General features: G+C 35.7%; 1 long non-coding RNA gene across 1 annotated transcript; it reads right to left on the bottom strand.

Annotated features, from left to right (window-relative positions):
- Nucleotides 1-9,217: 9,217 nt before the first annotated feature.
- On the bottom strand, nt 9,218-15,636 carry LOC128558638 (uncharacterized). Its single transcript, XR_008371777.1, has 3 exons — nt 14,575-15,636; nt 10,777-10,896; nt 9,218-10,035 (listed from the first exon to the last, which is right to left on the bottom strand). It is a non-coding gene; the product is annotated as an uncharacterized LOC128558638 (long non-coding RNA).
- Nucleotides 15,637-16,984: the final 1,348 nt, after the last annotated feature.

Raw genomic sequence — 16,984 nt, 5'->3', positions numbered from 1 at the left:
AATCCGAGAGAAAGACTGATGGCAAACAGGACACTGATGCATTTGTGAAACCGATGTAAGTATCTTTTATCAAAAAGACACTGCTTTATTCTGTTTGCCATTCTTACGCTTTCTTGGGGAAGAGGAGGAGGAGGAGGAGGAGGAGGAGGAGGAGGAGGAGTGGAGGAGGAGGAGGAGGAGGAGGAGGAGGAGGAGGAGGAGGAGGAGGAGGAGGAGGAGGAGGAGGAGGAGGTGGAGGAGGAGGAGGAGGTGGAGGAGTGGAGGAGGAGGAGGTGGAGGAGGTGGAGGAGGTGGAGGAGGAGGAGGAGGAGGAGGAGGAGGATGAGGTGGAGGAGCGGAGGAGGAGGAGGTGGAGAAGGTGGAGGAGGAGGAGGTGGAGGAGGAGGAGGAGTGGAGGTGGAGGAGGAGGAGGAGGAGGTGGAGGAGGAGGAGGAGGAGGAGTTGTTGGTATATACAGTAACTCGTAACACCTTCAATCATGGTTAAATTTACTTTACGGCTTATATATGACGTGTGATCCCTGAGTGATCAATCAGAATGCGTCATATCATTAGCCAATCAGAGCATTGCTATAAGTTATACTGACTAATCAGAACGTTGCTTTGGCTCTATTAATTGTATTTCTCCCTGTGAATTAGTTCATTGTCACTTTTGATCTCAAAGTGAAAGGATCAGGTAAGCTTACTTTGACGCATTTTACGCGTGAGTGACCCTATATTCTTTTAGTGCAAACAATGGAATAGTACTAGTCAAAACCTTTCGTAGGATACCAAACACGGGTATAGTCGGTTGAGTAATAAAGGAGAAAATCGATATTTTACGCATGAGTGATTTCATTTCCTGTTGTTTGATACCAACACTCGCCAAGCGTTTTGGTTTGACACCAAGATCATTAAAATCGGTCCACAAATAGAGGCGAAATTACATTTTGAAAATTTTGGTTGCGAAATTTGAATTTACCGCCAAAATGTGACGTCACTTCAATCTTTAAACGCCAATATCTTGAGAACGGGTCTAGATAGAAGTAAATATGTATACATTTTCTGAACCTATGCGACGAGATCTTTCCAATGCTGTTTCAAGAGTTTATTGCAAAGTTTAAGAAAGAAGGTTTAAAAATCGCTGTTACGTCATAACTCGATAACAGTTGAAAATCGAATCGAGAATGGGGGATGTAAATGAAAGATTTTTATGAATTCTATCACATGAAATTAACATCTCAGAATTGATGAATAGAAAGTGTGTCACGAAATGGGGAAAACTGATTGTTCAATGTTAACAGTATTTATGTTTATTGAAAATCTTGACGATTTCCTAGAATGGTCGAAATAAGCTTTCTAGAACCTATCTGTAATTAAGACAGTATCCTAAAGACTATAAAAGTTTGATAACACAAAATACTTGTTTCTATAATTTTCTCCTAAAAGTCATAAAATTGACCGAAATTTAATCCGCTTTTACAGTTTTCAAAGTATTAGTGTCAACATTGGCCAGTTCTCTTTCATACATTATCTTAAGCCGATCTCAAGTCAAAAAATAGTAATACTTAATATCCGCTGAAGGTTGAATTTCATGCCTAGACTTGTATGATTATATTGAAGTGTATACTCTGTCAATTCAAAATTCTGGAAAAATGTTCCAAATTATATATATATGAAATAGTGTGTGATGTGTTGGAGTATCTACACCGTAGTGGAACTGGCATGTTCAATTTCGGAGACTATGATGTTGTTGTAATAACTATAGATGACAAATGTAAAGTTACAAAGGAAGATATTATTGTGATACCTGTTAATGAAGTTGCAGACACAATCTGTGTATTAGGGTAATAGGCCCGAATGATTTTGATAATTTTGAATATTTTGATGATGTTACATATATTGTTTAATGGCGCGTACGTTTGTGCGTGCGTGCATGTATGTGTGTGTGTGTGTGTGTGTGTGCGTGCGCGCGCGCGTGTGTGTGGGTGTACTTGTGTGTGCGCGTGTGCTTGTGTGTGTGTGTGTGTGTGTGTACGTGTACGTGTGTATGTGTGTGTTTGTGTGTGTGTGTCGAATCGTCTTGTAAAGACTTTTCCAACGGTACCTTACTTGACCAGGTTCGAGTCTAGGGATGCGCAGAAAATGTGAATTTTACGCGTGATTGATTTCACTTCCGGTTTGAGTGTACCAACTTATAGTACTCGTCCAGCCCTTCAGTTAGATACCCAACATGCCTAGGTTATATTTAATAATAAAGGCATGAAGCCGGGTGTTTCCGGATGAATGATTCTGGTTTAAACCTCAATATCTGGAAAACGGATTGAGATAGACCCGTAATTGTACATATTTTCTGAACCTACACAAAAAGATCTTTCTAACGGTACCGGTCCCGAGTCTGTACGATGACTTTGAAATTTTAATGACTTCATTTCCGGTTGGCACCTAGTTTATGGTAAAGTACACCCTTTGGGCTTTTCAAAAATGTCAGATACCCAAAATGTAAAAATGGACCGTAAAACGTCTTATTTTGATGATTTTACAACTTTCTTAAAAAAGCCCTTTACTGGTTCTAAAACTCTGGATGGTCATTAAAAATGTTGGCAATTGTTTAAGAAAAATGTTCTTTAACATCATATCATTGATGGTATGAAAGAGGCACTTCCGTCCATATGCGACCCAGACCTGATGTCACCTCCCTTCCCGTACTCAATACACGGATTAACTTGGACAGATCAATAGGCCTTTGTTAATGCATCCGTCCATAAATCAGCATAAGCCAGACATTGTGACGACTTTAAAGGGATTAAATTTGACAGTTGAATAGGCTATTGTTAACGTATCCGCTCTTAAATAAATACACGCCAGACGTTGTGGCGACTTTAAAGGGATTAACTTTGACATGTTTACTTTTTATTGTCCGTCTATCCGGCCTTAAATCAACACACGCTAGACATTCTGACCATGATCACGTTTGATACACTCATGACCTTATCTAAATATAGCTTATGAAGTCATTGTAAAAATAGGTCCGAGCATGCGCATTTAGGGATAATACGCTCATGATTGGAGTCATTTTGTCAGTGGACGCCAAGGAGCAAACATCGTTGACAAAAATGTAATACTTTATTTCCAGTTAACGTTTCTTCTAACGTAGCTATTTTAAATAAAGATTAATGGTTTTAATTAAAAAATATAATAAATATTTTGCTTTAAATTATCATTAATTAGTTCTTTGTTTACCATACAATGTATTTATTCATTTAGGTTATAGATAAATCTATATGTTCAAATATAATTAATATTTATTTGATTTTCTTGAAATATTTTGTTTTCGTGTATAATCTCCCCGTCTAGGACTGAGCACCTGACCCTCAATGTGCGCGAACACGCCCAAGATAGGTATATAAGTCAGCTCTATATACTTCTGGGAGATATATATAGCAGAGTGAAGTCATCCTTAACATAGGAAGATGATGTCATTCTAAACATAAAATTCAAAATGGCCGCCGCGCATGACGTCATTCTCACGCATGCGCAGTCGTGGCCCCAAACCGGCCCCTATACTACTCTTATATATCTATATTTTCTCCAAAACTAAGCTTGGAAGCAAAGTCAGCACACACCTCAAAAGAAAAATAATGGACACTCTTAAATATTTGAATTTGATACATTATCCTGTTTCAGTTCCTCGGTGAGTGTTATACTAGCCGCATACTTTGCTTTCATTTAGCACTAGCCAATCTACTATAAAATACCAATGTTGATGTGAAGCTTGAAGGCTGTATGATAAATAGTTCTCGTTAATATATAAAAGGTATACGGCCTTACAATGGTAAATACTAAAGGACCGTATCTGTGGAGTTTCTTAAGTATTTAAACTGAAACTCAAGAGGCATCAGTTTAATGTAGGTATAAACATTTCGGAAAAGTTTTCTTGAATAATGCCTCATCTATGTGGTTGATATGGCAGTAACTGCTGTGAACAAAGATTTTCACAAAGTGTGTTCGAAAAATGCCACATCAATATGCTGGAAATGGCGTCAAACAGTAACTGCTTAGAAAATTTTCAAAGGGTCATAACGACGCTTTTTTTTTAAAAAAGAAAATTAAACCATGTTTGGTATCTTAGGTGGTATTTCCATTGTTCTCAAACAAAACAATGACCACTTAAAGGACAAAGGAATTTAGTGGTTATGCAATAAATGGTCGTACAAGAGATTTCTTTTGTATTACAAATGTACCTCCTAAGGTATCTTGCGTTTGCACGGATGGACAGACGGATAGACGACCAGCGACGCAACAAAATACGACCCTTTGGGCGTATGAAATATATAACACTTAACGGTATAGATCTACTGGCATGATTAGGTTGGATGGAATACGGTATCCGAACCTATAAATGTATTAGATCTATATCCGAATCTTGGCAAAATAATTCACCTAATGTGCACATACTTTTCAAGTCATATAACAAACGATTTTGGAATGTTTATGCAAGGAAGGGCATGTAATACGGAGCAACTAGAAATGTGTCCATGGGACACAGATGCCCCCACTACATGACATTAAAATGACAATTTTTTCCCAGGTCAGGGGCCAGAACTCCTACAATACTGAATGAATCCGGATGCGAAACCCCAGGTGCACAACTGCACATGCTGACCAACATTCCTGTAAACTTTGGTGACTCTGGGTCAAATACTTTTGGAGCTACGCACGACACAACATTAAAATGACACATTTTAACTAAGTCAGTGGCTATAACTCCTACACGACTGAATGAATCCGGACGCGAAACCCCAGGTGCACAACTGCATATGCTGACCAACATTCCTGTAAACTTTGGTGATTCTAGGTCAAATATTTTTGGAGCTATGCGCGACACAACATTAAAATGACCAATTTTTTACTAAGTCAGGGGCCATAACTCCTACATGACTGGATGAATCCGGATGCGAAACCCCAGGTGCACAACTGCACATGCTGACCAACATTCCTGTAAACTTTGGTGACTGTAGGTCAAATACTTTTGGAACTATGCGCGACACAACATTAAAATGACCAATTTTTTATTAAGTCAGGGGCCATAACTCCTACATGACTGGATGAATCCGGACGCGAAACCCCAGGTGCACAACTACACATGCTGACCAACATTCCTGTAAAGTTTTGTGACTCTACGTCAAACACTTTCAGAGCTACGCACGACACAACATTTTCGGACGGACGGACGGAAGGACGGACTCCCTCAAGTACACTTTAGGGGTTTTGAGCATGTGGGGTGCGGAGTACAGACGACACTTCTGGGGACCACAATTGGCCGTGCATGTGGGTTAAATTGAACCAGACCATTTATGGGCTGCTAATGTAGGCTTATTTAGTTGTGGGGTTTTGAGCATGTGAGGTGCAAAGTACAAACAACACATCCGCATTCCATTTTTGTGTCATACAGAAGGATTAAATTGAAGAAGATCATTAATTGGGTGCTATTACACATACATCATTATGAGATAGTTGACATCGCGCTCAACTGTTTTTAGTGCAAAATATTTGATAGACTTGTCTGCTCCTGTTTTGCAGACTGGGGTCATGATGATAAACAAGTATGCAAAATATGAAAGCCGTATCTCAATGGACTTCGAAAATATTTAGGGTGGTACGCAAACTTTAACATTACAATAAGCATATTCTAAGTTGAAAAGGGGCCATAATTCAGTCAAAATGCTTGATAGAGTTGTCTGCTCCTTTTTACAGACTGGGGTCATGATCGTAAACAAGTATGCAAAATATGAAAGCAATATCTCAATGGACTTTGTAAATATTTGGGGTGGTACGCAAACTTTAACATTTGTGACGCTAACGCTAACGCAGACGCCGGGGCGAGTAGGATAGCTCCTCTATTCTTCGAAAAGTTGAGCTAAATTGGCCTTAAACCCAAAACAAACAAGTGATGTTCAGAGTACAAAGAACACTTCAATGCAACATTTATTTGCAATAGAATGTTAATAATTGGGCATCCAAAATGGCCCTTATAGATCACACGAGCACCAGTGCCATTCAGTTTTCAAGTTCATTCAAGGTTAGTACTCGGTGAAAGAGAGTGGAGTGGGGGGTAAAAATGTCTTCCCTCAATCAAATATTAATTATATATATATATCGAAATAGAATTTTGACTACATCAAAAACCCTAATCAAAATTAAGAAGGGATATAATTCTGTCAAATATTCAAATCACAGTTATGGCAATTGTTTGTCCTGATGTAGAGTTTGATAGTTAATTACTATTTTAAAGCCAAAAGCGTTGATATACAGAGATATTTGACTTGATCATAAACTTTATCCAATGGGGATGCAAACACTGGGGCAAGTACAATAGCACTAATTTTCCTTTGAAAATTCACAAGAGAAGAACAAATTATCTATCTTGTGTAATTAATCTATATACTAGATGAAAATTTTCGAAATCATTAATTCATACATGCCGATTGTCAACGACTTACTTCAAGAGAAAAGAAAATTACCCAAGTAACAACCAAAATATATAGATATGTTCAGCTTTATTCATATAAAGTAGTAAACACAATTTTATTTGACTATCCCAGTCAAAAATTGAAAATCCACTTAAACTGACATTAGGCTTATCTTGATTTACAACTGTGATTCGGTGACACAAGAAAGTAGGTCAAGGTCATGATCAAAGTTATCAACTACTGACATTCTTCTTCTTTTCTGTCCAAGAAGAAGACAAGAACTACTGACATTGATATGCAAAATTTTGCAACATGTTTAAAATATACATTGAGGATGATTTTTGTTATTTTTGAAACATATTGCATGGACATGCAATATTAAACCACATTTACTTATATTTCTTGGCATTTTTGTTGCGCCTAAGATTGACACCCGTGACAACATGACGACTATGTATGTACCAAGTTTCATTACAATCATACAAATTTTGCAAAAATGGCATTTCTGGTGTCTAAGGTAATCACTCCCTTAAATATAAAGAAACAGACTTAAGGGAAGTATAGTACACAGTCTAATTTTCTTAAAAAGACTGTCCCAGTCAAAATAAGAAAAGTAACATTTGGAAAGTAAATTCTTAGTTTTAAAGTATTAACTTGAACTTTTGTTGTTGCATTTTTGGTTATTTAACACATCTAAATGTACAGCAATATAAAACTGACAGTCTAACACAGTAACCAAAAACACCTATGCAGTAAGGTAAGCTTAATGTCATTTTAATATGTCATGAATATTTTCATTGTTTGGCAATAACAGAAATAAACCAGAACAATTTCGAGTATGTTTACACCAACATTCTAAATGTTTAACAAGAAATGTCGGAGGACATAAATGCTCGACTATTCAACAACCTTGTCAATTAAATAAATTTAAAAGTAGAAAAAGGGGAACAATTTTGAAAAAATGCAAATCAGAGTTATGGAACCTGTGCAGTATAGGTTAGTTCATCACAGTAAACAAGTACGTGAAGTTTCAATCAATTCCCACTAGTGGTTGTTGAGATACCAGCTTACATACAGAACTTTAACCTAAAATTTCTAAGTCGAAAAAGGGGCATAGTTTTGTAAATATGCAATCAGACTTATGGAGCCTGTGCAATGTAGGTCAGTTTATCACAGGAAACAAGTATGTGAAGTTTCAATCCATTCCCTTTAGTGGTTATTGAGATATCAGCTTACACACAAAAACTTAACGAAAAATTTCTAAGTCAGGAAAGGGGCATAATTTTGTAAATAAGCAATCAGATTTATGGAACCTCTGCAATGTGGGTCAGTTTATCACAGTGAACAAGTGTGTGAAGTTTCAATCCAATCCGATATGTGGTTACTGAGATATCAGCTTACATACAAAAACTTAACCTGGTCGGGACGCGACGCCGACGCATGAGTGAGTGCAATAGCACTACTTATTCTTTGAATAGTCGAGCTAAAACTAGCATAAAACAAGGTAAAACTTGTTACCCACAGAAAAGGTAAAACAACTTGTAACCCACTAACAAGAAACCTGCCTTGTACATGGGTTTACATTCAATTAAAGCAGATGTACGTCAAACACATATCACTACAGTGACTATATCTAAAAGTGCTGTACACTAAAACTCGTAGCATCTTTCATCAGGTCAAATTTTTCTAATATAGCCTAGTAAAAAATTCAGTACACCGTGTGCTCATTTCTATGACAAAGGAATAATCTGCTCAATGTCTGGTCCAATATGAGAAATAATAATATAGTTAAGAACTTCAGGGTACACCACTTTTAAGGTTTACTATTTGAGTCTATACTAAATAGACCTGATTAAACATCATACAACACTAGCTTTTCCTCAAAAGAACTAAAGTGTTGACTAAAATCAGTTATATTTATTTCCGAACAGGCAAAAAGTTTGGATGATATTCATTCTACTCAGTGACAGGGAACGAATTTATGTTCATGGGACGAAGGCCCATCATACACAATTTGTTAAGTGACATTTAAAAATTTTGTGACATTCAGAAATTTCTGTGGGACATCTGCTATTTGTGTGCTAGGAATTTGCACTGTAGTATGTATACATTTCAGATTAAATAAGCTCTTAATTAAATAAAAGTATAGCAACTAAAACTGTAACAGCTCAACAGCTTTAATGTCAATAATATTCAAAGCATTTATTTTACTCTACTTTCCTGGTAGAACTGAACAGTACGCCTTTATACCACTGATAATAAATGTAAGTCTTCCGAACAATGCTCTAATCATACCCTGGATAACATTCTTTAAACGAATTTACAGCAATGTGCCTGTATGTGATAAAAGTAAATAAAATCTGGAAAGTAGCTCTCTCGGATGCACCGAGAACAAAGCAAGCAGTGAAAATTGCAGACTCGGTTTTATTGAGTCTGTTCATGAGCAGTTATGGAATATGCAACATTGCTCACGCCCCCTAGCACCGGCTTAAGCAGTATTCAATCTTCAAATCTAAATGAGTTGAAATCAATGATCCCGAAGGACCAGAAAATATAGCAACACTGAGATGAAGTCGGGGCGACTTTTTACGGCCGCCACACAGCACTTAACACCCGCTGTTGTGAAGTAAACAAAATCTGGAATGTAGATCCCTCGGAAGCACCGAGAACAAAGCAAACAGCGAAAATTGCAGACTCGGTTTTATTGAGTCTGTTCATGAGCAGTAATGGAATATGCAACACTGCTCACGCCCACTAGCATTTAATACTTTGGAAGAAGAAGCAGACTAAGTGTACCGTTACTTCTATGAACAATTATTTTAAATATGTTTAAAAACGGGTGTTGTTATTTTCATCGCAAGTCAATTCCTCATTATTGTTGATATTTGTAAAACTTAAACTTAAAGGTAACTTTTTTGCCTTTTTACTAGCAACAATTTCCTCTTACAAATATTGAAAACTGACATAAAAATCAAAGTCTAGAATAAAATACTATGTTAACACATGTCTTTAAACGTTGAAAGCACTTTGAATCCCCACTTTGGTTACATTCCTTTACATAAAATTTGCACTATTAAATAGTTTCATTCTTTTGCATTCAATACAGTTTAGCCATGTGACACAGGGCTCATCAGCACTTAAAACTTATGTGACATTTTTTTTATTTTTATGTGACTATGGTTCATGTCTCATGGGTTTCCCAGTCGCTGTCTACTACATAAATGTTAATCACTTAAGCTGTCAATCCTTCAATATGACTTCTTTTTAAGGACATCCTTCTTACGTTTACAAATGCAACAGTTGTTCTTCCTGCTTAAATTTATAGCTTTAAGACAATGATGAGCTGTTGGACATTTTCTTGTAAGGAAACATTTATGAAATATTTTTCTTATTTCCTCGTCCTCATTCTGACTCCATTTTTGTCTTGTTTTTGATGAATTCTCGCGATGTTTTCGTCTACAGGGTATGTTCCTCTTGTTTCATTTGAGCCATGTGTTCTGACTCCATGAGCAATTAAATCAGCTCATTTGGTTAAATGCTATCTTGAGCAGCCATTTCCTGTGTTTAATCTGGTTCTGCTATGTCTGAAATAAGACATATACCTTTTTATTACTGTCTGGTTTTCTGGTCGACCTCGACCTCTTTCTCTAACAAGTTTGACCCAATTTAATCTAGATGATGGCCTAAAACCGCAATGATAAAAAGCTGGATAAATGACCAGCAAATCTTTTAGGGATGTAAAGTTGATAGTCATGGCAAGCCAAAAAGGGCCATAATTCAGAATCAACAGAGTTACAAACTTATATTTTTCAGATGGAAATCTTGATGACAAACAAGTTTTTAAAGTTTAAAATACACATGTCAAAAATTTAGACAAAATATGGGCTTTCATGAAAAAATTGCTACAATTTCAAAGTCCAAAAAAGGCCATTATTTAGCCAAAATACTTGTCAAAATTATTTCTCTTTCCTACAGGTAGAGACTGTTATAATAATAAAGTGTTCAAAGTTTGAAAGCCACATATAAAATAGTTTCTACAAAATATGGACATGTACGAACCGATTTCCATCTCTAGAAAGGGCAAATAATGTTGACAAAATATGGACTTGTATGAAATTTGTACCAATTTCCATGTCAAAAAGGGCCATAATTCAGACAAAATAATTGTCAGAGATATGTACTCATCTATTATATTCTTAAGTGTTCAAAGTGCCAAAGCCATATGTCAAATAGTTTTTGCAAAAATGGACTCGAATGAATTCTCAACCAAAATAGATGACATTCTCACTGAAGAGGTTTTAAACAACAACAAAAATAATACACACCTGTAGTTGCCAACAGACAAGGACTTTGATTCCAACCTCTTTCCTTACAGCTCAATTGGTATTAAACTTCATCCCAGTCTTAGAACCTTCAGGTATTATACTTGGTATATGCTGGTGACCCTGAAAAGATTAGTATTAAAGATCCAAGATGAAGACTACCCTGAATTGTAGGTCAGGCACTTTTAAATATTGCTTATCTCTTGGAAGCAAATTAACAGGCTACCAATGTGGCTGAAAAATTAGGTAAAAACTAGAGGTGCTTTTGGGAAAAGAGCATGTCTCCGACAACTGCCTAACCATCTGAATAGTAGTATATGACTATGAGTCAAACCATGCACCGAGTTCTCAACTGCCTTATCAGACTTTCAGTGCGTTGCTGATCACTCAATTGCCTTATCAGACTTTCAGTACTTTGATTATCAAAAAAACAAGTTTCAAGTGCCTGGGTCGGTTTGGCTTGTTATCGAACCTGCCAGAAGACTTATTGGCAAACATGTTTTGTTCCAGTTTCTTGAATATTGGATGCGAAATGTTCGACTTAGAGTGCAAACAAGATTTGTGACACACTGACACACAGACAGGTGTAAATCAATATGTCTATCGCACCACTGTGTGGCGGAAGACATAATGAAGTCAATGGTCAAGTAAAGGCACACAATAGAGAAGATAAGAATGACTAAAAACAATGCACAATGCTATTGAATTAATTGTTGGCGAGGTTGAAAGTTGAAAACATAGAATAGTAGTTACTTGATGGACTGAAAAGCCAAACAATAACCTGCATTACCTAAAATTACCAAATGATCCGAAAAATAAACCCCACAATTATATTAAGTAATGTGATGGTCAGAAAAACCCCACAATGGTATATAGTTACTTCAATGTCAAAAAAACAACAACAAAAAACCCACAATGGTCTACAGTCACTTGATGGTCAAATAACTCACAATGGTCAACAGTTACATGATGGTAGGAAAAACCAACAACAGTCTTTAGTTATTTGATGGTCTAAAAAATCCCACAATGATCTACAGCTACTCGATAGTCAGAAAAACCCCACAATGGTCTACAAGTACATTATGGTCGGAAAAACCCCGCAATGGTCTACAGTTACTTGATGGTCAGAAAAAATCCCACAAAGGTCTACAAGTACTTGATGGTCTGAAAAACCCCATAATGGTCTACAGTTACTTAATGGTCAGAAAAAAACCAACAGTGGTCTACAAGTACTTTGTTGTCAGAAAAAACCCACAATGGTCTACAAGTACTTGATGGTCTGAAAAAAAAACATAATGGTCTAAAGGTATTTGATTGTCAGAAAAAAAACCCACAATGGTATACAAGTACTAGATGGTCTGAAAAAAACACACAATGATCTGAAGTAACTGAATAGTCTGAAAAAAGACCCACAAATATCTGAAGTAACCCCATGATCTGAAAAAAATCCACAATTATACTGAGTAATCTGACATACTGAAACGTAATGAATATAGCCTGCAAACCCAACAATGACCTTTATCTGATGGCGAGAAAACTCCACAATGGTCTACAGTTACTTGATGGTCCGAAAAGCGTAATATTGATAATTTAGTCTCGTATAACCTATCTTTATTTTCATACACAAAGTGTGATAATGGGTGTTTAATCTTAGAGAATTGGACTTTTGATGAATTCTACTTTCAATAGGCCAGTGCCCAGTCTATATCACACAAGAACGTCTCTTAGGTGGAATTCAGCCTTTTCTTCTTCAAAAGCTCTGAAGTTTGTAATAATAAATGCAAATTGTTAAACTTTTATACAAAAAAATGACATTGTATATGCTAGTGAGCATTTAAGCCAGCAATGGAAAAGTATGTTACAGTTCAACAGACCAATTGCCTGATTTTGGAAATAATTCATTGCAGCCATTGCATAACAATTCTCCAACATACTGCATGTTTAAAATAACGTGAAATGTGTGTGGGTACCATAAAGGAATACCTAACACTGTATCATGTTAAGGTATGGGTCTATGGTCATTTTACTTGTTTTTTTCATTATGGGTTTAGTTTGACCATCTTGCGAAGCAATTCAGTTGCGGGTTTTACCTGGATGCAACTTTGTGGGTTTTTTTTGTGGCCTGACTACATGAATACTCTGCTAAGTTTTAAACAGTGAATGTCTTTTTTTTACAACACTGCATCAAGTTAGAAACAGTGTGGGGTTTGTTGTCCATTTTATATCATTGATAACAGTGTTGGTTTAGTTTAATCTAGTGAAGCAATTGTGGCTACCTGTGGCTACTTCTGGGGTTTCTCTTTCCAACTAAATCTACAAGCACTAATGGATTTTAATTAGACATGGTCTGTGGGGTTAGTTATTTTCAAAATGAATGAATGAATGAGTTGGGTTTTACGGGGAATCGACACAAAAAGGTCATATATCGCCGAGAAAATGTTAAATGGATTACGTTAATTGCAAAGCATAAATAAAACCATTGAAGTAAAAGCGTCAGTACATAAATAGTGTAAATAATCAAATGCAAACATTAAAAAAGTATAAAAGCGGTGAATAAAAATCAAATAAGGTTCAGATTTTATGATATATACCTATTTCTTTCAAAAACTGCAGAATTTTGTCGGCTGAAATTTGCTCGTACAGCTCTTTTAGAGATTCAACATTATAGTATGAGTTGCGCTGTGGATCGAAGTCTATACAGTCGATTAAAATATGTTTAATAGTAAGTGGTGTTTGACATGGTATACATTCAGGTTGATCTTCATTGTTCAGCAAATACGAATGAGTCAACCGAGTATGACCTATTCGACAACGAGGAAGAACAACTTTCTCCCTGCGAACAGTTCTATTTCCTTGGTGCCATTCACCTAAAGTAGGTTTAATTTCACGAAGTGTATTGAACGAAGCATTGTTCCATGAGGACTGCCATTTAGTTAAAATGTATTTGTTGATATTTGACCTAAAATCAGTATATGGTAATTTCAATTTAGATTGATTTAATGAAAGTGATTTCTTTGCTGCAGTATCAGCATCTTCATTTCCATAAATACCAACATGACTAGGAATCCAACAGAATATGATGGACTTTTTAAAAGATAGTTAATGAACCCTGAGAAGAATGTTTTGAATGAGAGGATTTTCTGTATTACGTTTGTGTATTGATTGTAATACAGAAAGTGAGTCGGAAAAGATGATAAACTTTTCTTCATTATATTCTGAAATAAAATTAAGGGCCAAATCAATTGCTTTTGCTTCTGCTGAAAAAATTGTAGCGTTATTTGGTAAACGTAATTTTGATTGATGCAGATGGCTAACGGCGGCACATCCAACCTTTGAATCATCTTTTGAACCATCTGTATAAATAGGAAAATGATCTTTGTAAGCCGACTTGATTTCGTTATATTTGGACTTGAATATTTCAGGGTTTGTTTCAGCCTTTTTCAATGCGGTTTTCATATCAAAAAGAACTGTTGGAGAATTAAGAATCCATGGTGGTGTATTCAGAACTAAATTATCTTTTACATCATCAAATTCAAAATCTGTTTCCTTCATAGAATTATCAATGCGAAATCCAAAAGGTTTAATTTGTTTTGGTTTTCTGTCATACGAATCGTGGTATTTTCAAGGTACTTGTGGGTTTCGGCAGTAATGTATAATATATACATATTAACTTCGGGGGTTTATAGATCCGTTCAAACCTTAAATGCACATCTGGGTTGCATTGTTATAAAAATAATCTGCAATTGGTGGAAAAACAATAAGTCATTTTTTCTTCAGTTGTAAAGACTGATAAAAATTTACCTTTCTGGCTATTACAATTTTCTTGCGAATGTTCATCTATAGGCTTTGAACCATTATCGTCACTGCTACTAGTGTCTGCAAATAAAATATAGGGAAAATTGCTTGTTTCCTTAAATGACAGAAAAATGAATACATTTTGTAATACTAATGTGTGCTGAAAATTCAACTTGCAGTGTGAAATTGTACTGCATACATGAAGAATTTCTCACTGCATTCTAGACTCTGACAAAAGCTGTTAATTGTGAGTTTCAATATGATATGGTTCATGTAGGGTTTCTACTCAACAAAACACAGAGGTATATGTGGGTTTCAGTAAGATTCTGAACATGGCTACTTCTGGGGTTTTTCTTTCCAACTAAATCTACAAGCACTAATGGGTTTCACTTAGACATTGTCTGTGGGGTTAGTTATTTTCAAGGTACTTGTGGGTTTCAGCAGTAATGTTTAATATATACATATTAACTTGTGGGGTTTATAGATCCGTTCAAACCTTAAAGGCACTACTGGGTTGCATTGTCATAAAAATAATCTGTACTTGGATAAAAAACAAATGTACATTTTCTTCAATTGTAAAGACCGATAAAATTCTACCTTTCTGAACCCAGACTCTGCGAAACCTGTCAGACAAACCTGACAAATAATTGCAATGTCTGACAAAAATTTGGGAAGCATCAGTCACAATGTCTGACCAGAAATTTGAAAATTTTACAGGTAGCTAACATGTGTGTCTGACAGATTGACCAAATGTCTGACAAGATTCGAACCTGATCAGACATTTGTGTCTGACAGGCATTTTAAAGTATTGACTGTGAACCCAAACACTCAACAAACAGATGCATATGACAAAGCGACAATCATACAGAAAGTCGTGTTAAAAATCCTTCAAATAATTATGGACGAGTAGCATTGCAGACAAGTAATCAACTTGGGTAATATTTTTCCAAACAAACAGTTAGTCAGTTCACAACCATAACCTATTTTAATTTTTTGACAGACTACTGATACTGAGCCTAGGTAAAAGGTTTGGGCACAAACTTGACTAATTCATGTAAATAAGGGGGCAAGAACTTACAGTGTCCTAAGTACTTTTAGATTTTTTTTTTTTTTTGGGGGGTCAGCTTTGCATTTTAACTTCATATTTCATGCCAGGAGTTCTCCATTTTACAACAAGTAGCCACCACACACTGCAGATTTAGGTTCTTGTGCACAAAATTCAGCCAGAAATAACATATAAAAAGTAGAATAAGTCGGCACAAAAAAACTGGACGCTTTTTCATTGATATTGTTGCTTTCACTGCAAACTTGTTGTTACAAAAGTCTTTACGGAAACAGGCTGATTCGGACCTTAAATTTTGGCTAATTTAGACCAAATGCTTTAAATAAAAGTAGAAAATGACTATATATTTCGGCTGATGTGGACCACAAACAATGTTCTGGAAATAATGCTGATTAAAGGGACTTAACTTGAAGTAGTTTATGTTATAGAATATACACCGTACAAGCAGGTAAGAAGCTTTAACCGGCTAAAATGCATCAGTTATGCACTTAAAAAGCAAAAAGCAATTTAATTACTCCTTGCAGAAATTAAATTTAATACGCATATTTAAATGTTATTTTTACTAATGATATTAGTGTCAGGAACAATTTGTGCCGAATAAGCCAAGTAAATTTGGGTCGAATCTGCCATTGTCCGATTCAGCCTATATCTGTAAATTACAGGCCTAATGAAACATTGTCCGTTACTAGCAACAACCATCACTTTTTCTTAGTTTCGATTTACAGGCATAAAATAATGTTTTTGGACTCTAATATGTGTATGAATGACAAAGCAATTGTGTTTTTGAATGTAAATATTACTGATAAAGTATTATTTGGTGTTAAAATCATGTCCTAGATTTTGACACGTAACAACTTTTTCAGGTTTTTTGTGCAAAAGTGTCCACAGTTAATTGCATTTTTTTCTGCTACATGTATTTGATTTATCTTAATATGACTTATCCATCCACTACATCCACTATGAACATTTCCCTAGTTTATATAGAAAAATGACGAAGCCATTCACTAAAAAAGTATGACTGAAAATTTAGCCCAATTCAAATACATGTACTTTCGCTTTGGAAAACAGTGTATGATTTCTAATCTGCACATTGTGTGAAAAACGGCATTATATTCCAGAAACCTGAGGCAACAAATACAAGCGAGTAGGCGATTTCAATTAAGTCTTGTCTTTAAACTGTTACAGAAAATAACGCGTAACAATACTAAGCTTTATTGATTTGTCACACATTTACTAAACTATTAATTTTCCCTGAATTAAGGTTGAGAATTAGGCCTTGAGAAACAAAAATCAAACAACACCAAATCATAGAAAGAAAGAATTGTTTGACATGAAAATTGAACAGCATGTAAA

Source organism: Mercenaria mercenaria, chromosome 7 (genome assembly GCF_021730395.1).
Source record: "Mercenaria mercenaria strain notata chromosome 7, MADL_Memer_1, whole genome shotgun sequence".
Taxonomy (NCBI): domain Eukaryota; kingdom Metazoa; phylum Mollusca; class Bivalvia; order Venerida; family Veneridae; genus Mercenaria; species Mercenaria mercenaria.
Note: the sequence above shows the minus strand (reverse complement) of the source record. Positions and strands in the feature narration are given on the sequence as shown.